At 39.0% G+C, this 7,287-nt stretch overlaps 1 protein-coding gene and 1 non-coding gene across 2 annotated transcripts in view; one reads left to right on the forward strand and one right to left on the reverse strand.

Annotated features, from left to right (window-relative positions):
• The window catches only part of LOC131705312 (zinc finger and SCAN domain-containing protein 21-like), a 118,538-nt gene that overhangs the window by 43,249 nt on the left and 68,002 nt on the right, over nt 1–7,287 (reverse strand). The gene's annotated exons all lie outside the window — the stretch shown is intronic.
• Nucleotides 593–807, forward strand: LOC117395691 (small nucleolar RNA U3). Its single transcript, XR_004661434.2, has one exon. It is a non-coding gene; the product is annotated as a small nucleolar RNA U3 (small nucleolar RNA).

The following is a 7,287-nucleotide window of genomic DNA, read 5'->3' on the forward strand; positions in this document are numbered from 1 at the left end:
AAACAGCACGACTAGGTTTTTTTTTTTTAAATTAATTTTTTGAATTAAAAAAAAAAAAAAAAAAACAGCACATATTTTCTTCAGTGTAATTGGAGGAAATAAAAACGTAGTATAGTGCCATTTTCTATTGCGATTAAGAAATGCAAAAAACATCATCCCTGCGTGGTCTTGAAACACCAACCTTTCGATTAACAGCCGAACGTGCTAACCGATTATGGTGTTTTATTGGATAACACCCTGGGAGCTCGACAGAACAGTGTGTATGCATATTGCTAAAATGGAAACCAAATATAAACGTTTCAAATGGGAATCGTATTCAGATTTTAAGCACAAATTTGATAGACTTCACAGTGCAAAGGAGGAAGGCAGACAATGCAAATGAGGCAACTGGCTCCTACTTTTTAAATCATACGAGAAACTTGAACCCAATTAAGCTTTTAACCGCCTGCAGTCTGGAATGAGTTTGAAATGTTGTTGTAACACCTCACTGGGCAACAGCAATTGCATTATATGAAAGCTCCTGTTTATTTGTCAGCGGCACAGCTACCGGTGCCACTCAGAGTTGGAGGGAGAGGGTCGGCCACTTGCCCATAAAACAATACTTTCAGGGATCATTTCTATAGCGATTTGCTAGCGAAATGCGTTTTTAAAGTGTTTGGACTCGCTATCCACGAGGAAGAGTGAGAGTGTTCGCTTTTGAGCGTGAAGGAGACAGTGAGTGTTGTTTTTGGCCAACTGCTCGCTGTTATCGATGACCCATCCAGTGTTCCTTAGGCGGCTGGAGGAAGCGGACACGTTCTGAATGGGTATCTTACCTAAAGGTACACAAGACGAACTACAGTTGCAAAGCACTGCTGCTTTTTCGACGATTGATTAAAACTATCAATCTGACTGAAAACACGGATCACATTAATTGTGATCGGTTTGATACCAATAGGCTTACATGGCAGGTATTGTGTATAGACAATGTCATTTACACAGAAATGAACGCGGACAGTGTTTATTAAGGGCTGACTCATTGAAACGTTCGAGAGATCTCGGTGTACTGGACAAATATACTGGATTTTTTCCATGTCGTAATTGTGCCGCCTGTGATAATGCGTTTGAAACTAGAGATAACGTGAGATAATGTCTGTTACTGGCGGATTGTTTACAAATGTACTCAATTATGTTACAACTTTTTTTGTCTACCAAACAGATCTGTAACATTTATGTAATGCCTGTGTGTTTTTTTCATGAAGTTAATTTGCTAACAGACTGTTCTGATTTGTTTCTAACCGTGAAGCGATCGCTCTCTTTGCCGTATATGTTCTTTCTGTAAGAGTAGTGATCCCATATAGAATGCGACGAAATAGGTCGCCCTCCTTAATATAAACAGAAAAAGAATAAGTTCACGCACACACCAGGTGATTTACTGCAGCGTCAGACATTGGAGGATCGCAGTGTACTGTGATTAGCAAGGCGAGATGCTGCAGAACATGATCGAGGGAGCAGAACTCAGTCGAACCTGAGACCACATCTAAGAAGAAAGCAACACGGGGCAAGAAAGTCTATGTAATCCATTATGGCAGCACAATTTACGTCGTTTTGTTAGATAACATTCTGGAAGCCCAACAGAGCAGTGTGTGTAAGTAGCTACAATGGAAACCAAATACTTACGATTTAATTTTGATACAGAACTGTGGTCATGTGTTATCTGTTTTCATTATGATAATAAAGTTACTGTTCAGTGGATAATATTTGGAATCTTTTTTTCTCAAATAAGACGACAAATTAATAGCTCAGTCGGTTCCACAAGACAGCCGCGCTAGCTCAGTCGGCAGAGCATGAGATTCTTAATCTCAGGGTCGTGGTTTCGAGCCCCACGTTGGACATCCTTTTTAAATACAAATTGAAGATGTTTCTTTGAAGCTTTGGAGCAATGTCTGATTATGTTCACATTGTATACAGTACTGCAACAAAATTACTTATTGGTCACGTCATATAGCAATTGCTATTGTAAAATGCGTGCATCGTTTATAGCTATAACGATATTGAAATAAATAATCTTACTTTTTTGGGTTGGCTTCTATCCGGGTCTTTTTTTACAGTTGTCATTATATCTTTCATGGAGCAACAGTTGGTATGTGCGTAATAAACCCAATCGGGCCTTGATACAAGACAACCCTAGTCTGTGCTGAAATAAATAATGCGGTTATCTACTGTAACAGACGCAGTTTGTCAGGATTCTATTACGGTGTTTCCGAGCTGTTGAACGTTTCTTATAATGCACAGGTTTACTGGATTGACAAAAAGGCGATCGACAAAAACCACCAAACTTTCGGGTAATAGCCAAACGCGCTAACCGATTGCGCCACAGCGACCAAACTGTTAGCCCACCAAAGCATATGGGAGTGATTAGCAAGGCGAGATGCTGCAGAACGTGATCGAGGGAGCAGAACCTGAGATCACATCTAAGATGAAATCAACACGGGACAGTAAAGTCTATGTAAAATATTATGGCCGGACAACATACGTCGTTTTGTTAGATAACACCCTGGGAGCCCAACAGAGCAGTGTGTGTAAATAGCTACAATGGAAACAAAATACTTACGATTCAAATGGGAATCGTCATCAGATTTTAAGAACACGTTTGATATACTTTACACTGCAAAGGAGGAAGGCAGGTGTAACACCTCCACGGTCACTGAAGAGTAAAAACACACCACAAACCTGCCTTTAATTACAAAATATCACAAGATGCAGCAAGTGTAAACTTCCAATAGCAACACCTAGTTTCAAATGGTACTGATTATAAAACAATTCCATTCAACTATTAACAGGTAGCAAGATTTCAAGCAGTTAAACAAGGTTCACATGAATGAGGTCATGGATTAAGCTGCAAATACAACAACTCTGCTACCCAGCAATACAGTGAAGATACACATTCAAAAACACAGTAAAACATAATAAAAACAATACCACGGTATAAAAGTACAAATACCCACATCACACAATGTCCGTGCGGGGGAGGGAACACACACAGAGAGAGCGAGAGAGAAACCAGCATCGCAATATAACCTATTATGTGCACTTCTTAAACTCCAATCGACTACCAAATAGGCTAAAAAACACTCGGCCGTTCACACTCATTATTCCACACCGGCATACCATCAGCCCAACACTTACTGTCGGGATGCTCCATTTACTGATCCGTTTCAGTCTCTCTCACTCATAGTCCCCCGCTCCAAACACTGTGTTCCCACTCCTGCACAGACACACCAACACCAGGATGGCCATCCCATGTGTAAAAACATGTGCTACTTATATTCAGGTGCGTAAATTGATCAATAATTCAATTATTATTTGCTCAACAGGGCAAACATAGGGAAGCAGGTGGAGAAGCCAATTATCAAAGTGTCAGACAACACAAAGCGTGCACTAATCAAATCATACAATAATTTTATAAAAATAATAACATACAAGTGTAAAATCAATTTGAACAGGGCAATCTTGACCCTGTTACAGGATGAAAAGGGACGTGGAGCAGTAAATAGCTAATGCCAAGTGCTTGTGTGGTCCTGCAGACTTGAACTTAAGCTGGTCCCTTGGATTCTCTCAAACACCAACCTGGAAATAACAAGATCCAGAATAAAAATCACCATTTGACATTGACCATCACTGTATTATAGCTAGCATATGTCTTCTAATTTACTGCAGACATTGTGCTCAAGACAAAAGACAAATGGCCATATACTTTCCAGGTTTCCATGGTGTCACCCAGCGTCGTGGAAATGAAGGCAAATGGAGGAGGTTGATATGCAAATGAGCCATGCGTAGTGTCCTCTTGCTGTTTTCACAGACAGCTCAGGAAAATGTGCTTTCCATTCGCAGAGAGCATTTACACAAGATCATCTCATCTGGAAATCCATGCTTGTCAGGTGACATGTTTGAGTGGCACTATTTAAAGCACAGTGTTAAACAAACATACTACAATACAGCTGTGATTTTTAAATGCCTCCTGCTTGGTTGTTTGATCATTTATTCACCACTCTTGTCCACTTTGCAACTGTAAACTCAATTTGTGGAACATTTCTAAGTGGTTTATGCAGACCTGTAAACCAGTGCCATAGCCAGGCATTGATATTTAGGTGGGCCCCAATTTATAGTGGATTGGCAATGGCAGAGGCCACGTTGTTTGTTAACTCAAGATATAGATGGGTAAAAGGAAGCAAGTTCCTTTGGTAATTAGAGTTTGATTTAGGAAGCTTAAAATAGGTTTAAAGTGACATCACAGGGTGATTAAAAATAAAAACGAAAAACCAGAAGCCGTAATCATGAATTGCAGATATAGAATTAAAATCCCTGAACATTACAGAAATTAGTATTCATCATGAATTCTTATATTATCATGCTGAATACTGCACTGCAGTGTACTCTAAAGGGACATCACATGCTCACAAATAAAAACTGAACACTTGAAGCCCCAGTTATGGTGTGTCGGGGAACATCTAGAAGCCACTGCTCTCATTCAGCATGTCCCTGACATAGTAACTGAATGAAATGTACAGTACTTCTAGTTCTGCAATTCTGAGTGGACATCTTTAGATTCATTACAATGACTATTTTACATTTTGATTGGTCTTTTAACCAGAAATAGCATCTTTCTCAACTACTGTATACTGGAGATTTAGGCCTATATTTACAAAGGGTTTAACATAAATTCACTTTTACCAACACTTTTTCTAAAACAGAATAAAATACAAACTAGGGCCTGGACCAAATCAAAACTTTGACCCACCCGCTAATCGCAAATTACAAACCTGGTACTGATGGTGTCTTTTTTGTTTGTCAGAAAGTTATTCCTTCTACCCCAGAAGGAACCTGCCATTAATACTGGGCTTCTAATTTGCAATTAACGGGTGGGTCAAGTTCTGCAAATATGTTGGGAAGAAACTGGGGTTTCCTATGGCTCATGGTGAGTAAAACTACAAGATAAAGAATACTTCAAACTCACCAGCACAGTTCTTTGTAATAGGGACAGCCTCATCACTGGATTCTTGAATGCATGTGGAGTAACAAACACCTGCACCCATGGCACACTATCAGTTATTTTTTGTTTCCAGGGAATCATAGCCAAGGATTGATTGGTCCTTGAACTGTCTGGTGGGTGTGCCATTATGACAAGGAGCCATGGACACACCCCCACGGTGAGAGGCAGAACCAAACAGGTCATTACTACTGTGCAGAAATGACACACTATGAAAGATTTTTGCAGTAAGCAAACCTAAAACCTTGCATACACAGTACTCCTGCTGGGATTGTTTTCATCCCGGCTCCAGTCTGGAACAGACCTGGTGTTTGAAGTCACCGCTAAATCAACCAATTGGCAGCAACAACAACCAAACGAGCCCCATATCTTTACTTAACTGCAACATCTTAAAAACATTTTTTTTAAATGACCTTAATGAAGTTGTCATTTTTGATGAAAACATAGTTGATTTAGTAGAGGCTGTGTTCCTTCAGTTAGTCATATTGTTATCAAGTAACATGATGTACACAGAATAAAAGAAAAAATATTTGAGAGAATGAATTACATGTTTGCTTTAAAGGACCACTAATATGTTACTATGGAGATCAATAACAAACCTGCTAGAGCAATGTGGCTATGGAGATCAATAACAAACCCGTTAGAGCAATGTTACTATGGAGATCAATAACAAACCCACTAGAGCAATGTGACTATGGAGATCAATAACAAACCTGCTAGAGCAATGTTACTATGGAGATCAATAACAAACCCGCTAGAGCAATGTTACTATGGAGATCAATAACAAACCTGCTAGAGCAATGTTACTATGGAGAGCAATAACAAACCCGCTAGAGCAATGTTACTATGGAGATCAATAACAAACCTGCTAGAGTAAGAAAGCCTCATTGCACTGAATGCTGCTGCTGCTGTTGCTTCACTTAGTATTGCTGAAACTCTGTAAAAGAAACACTGAAATGATCGCCTGAGTTTTCAGAAATCTGTCAGTAAAATGAAGCTAGCAGGAACCATGCTATCTTCCATAGAAGTCATCACTTGCAAAGTCAGTCTTTCCTGATTGGCCAAAGTAAAAACAATGTAAGCACATAAGTAATTACTCAGTACTTGTAACCCTAATTGTCCACTTCATGTAATGTACAGGGTCCTGCGTTTTACGCAACCTGTTTTTTTTCAATTGTAATTCAACTGCTATCCCCTAGATGTCCCTGCAGCCACTCCAGTTATAGTAATCAAATTCACAATTAAAAAATCAATACATTACACTGTGACTAATTAGAAAAAAACAGCTAATTATGATGAGTATAAATGGTAATTGAATAAATGGATGCGTTAAAAGAGAAATCGAGAGACCTAAACATGGAGTCATTTCATTGAGCGAACGCATGCAACAATATCCACCTGGTGTTCTGTACACCGATGGGTAGAATTTATTTTGCAGAATTTTCCATTTATCTTTGGCCCACACTCGAAAGTCAAAAATAGGCTGCCTTTTATCATCAGAAAAAAAACGAAAACAAAAGGGTGAGACTGACGGCTATGAGACGGCGTCTTCCAGTAAAAAACGAAAATTCTGAACGCAGATGAGATGTTATTTTCGATTTGACAGAGGGATTTGTTTGTGCTAATATTCCCCTGGAAAAAATGGATAAATGTAAAAAATGCAGGAGCAATTCCTACAGCAGGTCAACTGAGAAGGAAATATCTACCCCAAATTGTTGAGTTACACAAGATGAAAATTGTAAACTGGTAAAGATGTCTGACAGTGTATCTGTAGTTACTGACGAGAATACAAATACAAAAGAAATACAATTGCTCAAAGATGTGAAAAGTTTAAAATCTCAACTCTCCCTAATTGAGATGCATGCCAAGGGACTAGTGGATCTGATTCAGTGGTTTGAAAGCCGTGAAGTGAGAGTCCATCAAACAAATAATAAAGTTGCAGAATTAATAAATACATACTGAGCAATGGCACAAGAGGTACACAGCTCAGACGCCACAATAAACAAACTATGTGTAAAAACCTTCCACGATGTTTCTGAAAAACTAACTAATTACTACAACCTGGGTCAATGCAAAAAGAAACCACATTTTATTCAACCAGCTCATAACTTTCTGATGGCAGTAATGATATTTGACCCACAACAAGTGTGTAGTTTGGATCTGGAAGGCCTCCCATTATATTCTATTCCAGGATTTGATGCTGGCTGTAAATCAGAAATGGACAAATATCTACCATATGCAAAAGAAAACGACAGTAG

The sequence above is a fragment of the Acipenser ruthenus genome, chromosome 35 (assembly GCF_902713425.1).
Source record: "Acipenser ruthenus chromosome 35, fAciRut3.2 maternal haplotype, whole genome shotgun sequence".
NCBI lineage: Eukaryota > Metazoa > Chordata > Actinopteri > Acipenseriformes > Acipenseridae > Acipenser > Acipenser ruthenus.